General features: G+C 50.2%; 1 pseudogene; it reads right to left on the bottom strand.

Moving 5' to 3' along the window:
* The window catches only part of LOC116818747 (fibrinogen-like protein 1-like protein), a 13,380-nt pseudogene extending 12,229 nt beyond the window's left edge, over positions 1-1,151 (bottom strand).
* Between the last annotated feature and the right edge of the window lie 1,518 nt (positions 1,152-2,669).

Consider the following 2,669-nt stretch of genomic DNA (forward strand, 5'->3'; position numbering starts at 1 on the left):
GGGGGGGGGAATAATTGGATTGGGGGGTGGAGGAGGAGGAAGGGACAAGTCCAGAAACCAAATCAAATGTTTGCATATGCCAGCTTTCTGCTGCTTGGGTTATCCTCTGGGATTGAGTATGTGGGTCCAAATACACACCCCTCTCATGTTCTTTGGCATCTGGGTGAGGATGCTATGAAACTTGCGGAGGAGGGAGAGCGGTTATACAAGGGCTGCAGCAGCAGTCTATGTTCTTGCTGCCTTTCCCGCATCAGATCCACCATACAGCACAGCATATCAGTTTGTTCCCCCATGAGCTTGACCATAGATAGCATCCTGCCTGCTCTCATCGCACGCATCCATCCTCTCTTCATGTTCCTGTAATGCTTGATGGGACTCCGCAATTGTTTGCCTCCACGCATTCTGCTGGGCCCTATCAGTGTGGCAGGACTGCATGAGCTTGGCGAACATGTCGTCCCAAGTTCATTTTTTCCGCATTCTAATCTGGACCAGCCTCTGGGGTGAAGTAGATAGGAGCCACATTGAAACATTTGGACCTGCGGGAGGAGAAAGGGGGGGGATAGTATTTTAAAAGACACGTTTCAGAGAACGAAGGGGACACAATTTCTCAGTGAAACAGGCAATTCATAGTACACAGCACATGTTTTTTTCTCTACAAGTTAGCATTTTGCCTCTTATACTGACGTGCCTGCCACTTTGGTGAAAGTAAGCCATCAGACATGCTGGGCAACAGAATTCAGCTTGCTGGCAGCCATGGTAAGCCCTAGGGGCACGCAGCGTTCTGCTTCTTCTACATTCATTTCAATGCTTTCAAACTGCTGGGCCCCCTTTCCCATAGCAAGCAATGCCTGGTGGGTTTTCCATATAAAAGGAGGACCTGTGGGCTTTCTGGGATGATCACTTCACACCCCCTCTCCCAACGCGTGGCTCCGATCAGGCTCTCACTCACCAGAAGTACCTTCTCCAGGGTCATGGTCCGGGAGCCCAACTTGTGAGTTGGGGGGAGGCTATTGGCTCCAGCATTAAGAATAGTTCCTGGCTGGGGGGGAAACGCATTCCCCACTTTCTGCCTGTGCACTGTCCTCCTCCTCTTCGTCCTCCAATAACTGATCCTCCTCACTCCGTGCAACTCTCCCCTTGCAGGTGTCCATGGACAGTGGTGGATAGGGGTAGCGTCACGACCCATTATTGCATGCAGCTCATGATAGAAGCTGAAAGTATGGGACTGTGACCCAGAGTGCCTGTTGGCCTCCCTGGCTTTCTGGTACACTTCCCTGAGTGCCTTGATTTTTGTACGACACTGCTCTGTGTCTCTGGAGTAGCCTCTTTCCATCATGGCCCTGGAAACTTGATAGTACATATTTCTTTGGAACATAGTTCTGCCATAACAGATTCATCTCCTCCCCATGCGACGAGATCCAGTACCTTCCAGTCGGACCATGCTGGGGCTCGTCTATGAATCTGAGACTACATGATCTTTTGTGATGGTGGACTCTGCATGGTCACCTGTGATGGTGGACTGTACTGATGGGGACCAAACAGGAAATGAAATTCAAAAGTTCCTGGGACTTTTCCTGCCCACCTGGCTAGTGCATCAGAGTTCAGAGTGTTGTCCAGAGCAGTCACAAGGGAGCATTCTGGGATACCTCCCGGAGGCCAATAACATCAAATTGCGTCCACAATACCTTTAACCCAGGACTGAGATCTCGATTTAAGCATTACTCCACTTGCTGAGGTGGAGTACAAAAATCGAATTAAAGAGCCCTTTAAATCGAAAAAAACAGTTTGGTTATGTAGACAGAATCTTTTTTCTTTTTTTTTGAATTAACTTGGCTAATTCCAAAATAACCGACTAGTGTAGATCAGACTCAGTGCTTGTGACGGGGAAGAGCTGCCTGTTAGGGGCGTGGTGGTCAGTTTTCCAGATTTCCGAGAGGGGTGCTCCAACTGGTTCTGGTTTCCAATGCTAAGAGGAACCCCGAGATCCTGACTCTAGTCCATGTTGATGCCAATACCACCTGGAACAAGCGTTACACCCTCATCACGTTCTGCACAACCCCCATTCCCTCCATCTCCACTGGCTTGATCCTCTCCATTTAGTGCATCCTTCATCTGGAAGGCTGATGATATGGTAACCCTGCAGAGTCCTGCTGATAAATTAAATCTCTGGCTCACACCTGCCTTACTTCAGAAATGTTAGCAGTCTCACAGAAGGGAGGGAGCCCAAGAAGTCTGGTATCTCCAGTAAATAAAGAATTAACAGACTTTCTAGTGGGGGTTCCCTCCCTGTCCACAGACCAGGCTTGAGCCCAGCAGTTGAAAAAGCAAGATAAGCGGGTGTGAAGTGGTGCTTTCCCCATAAAGGCATGGAGCCCCGACTCTGGTTTCTGATGTGGAAGTGGGACACTTCAGGTTGCTAACCGGTCCGCTCAGCTGCAGCATCAGGATGGGTGAGCGTTATTGAAATGACCAGCATTTCACACAGCCTGGAGAAGTCGGGCCAAAACCCAGTGGTGGACCCCATAGGCCCAGGCAGTGTGGGCACGTGGGTGTGGTGCAGTGCGCAGGGCATTCTAGCTAGCCCCTGTGGGACACAATATGCCCTGAGTGCCCAGGCACAGGAAGGAACGTGCCCAAACAGATGCAGTAACTACTGCATAGAGAGGGGC

This window comes from Chelonoidis abingdonii, chromosome 20 (genome assembly GCF_003597395.2).
Source record: "Chelonoidis abingdonii isolate Lonesome George chromosome 20, CheloAbing_2.0, whole genome shotgun sequence".
Lineage (NCBI taxonomy): Eukaryota > Metazoa > Chordata > Testudines > Testudinidae > Chelonoidis > Chelonoidis abingdonii.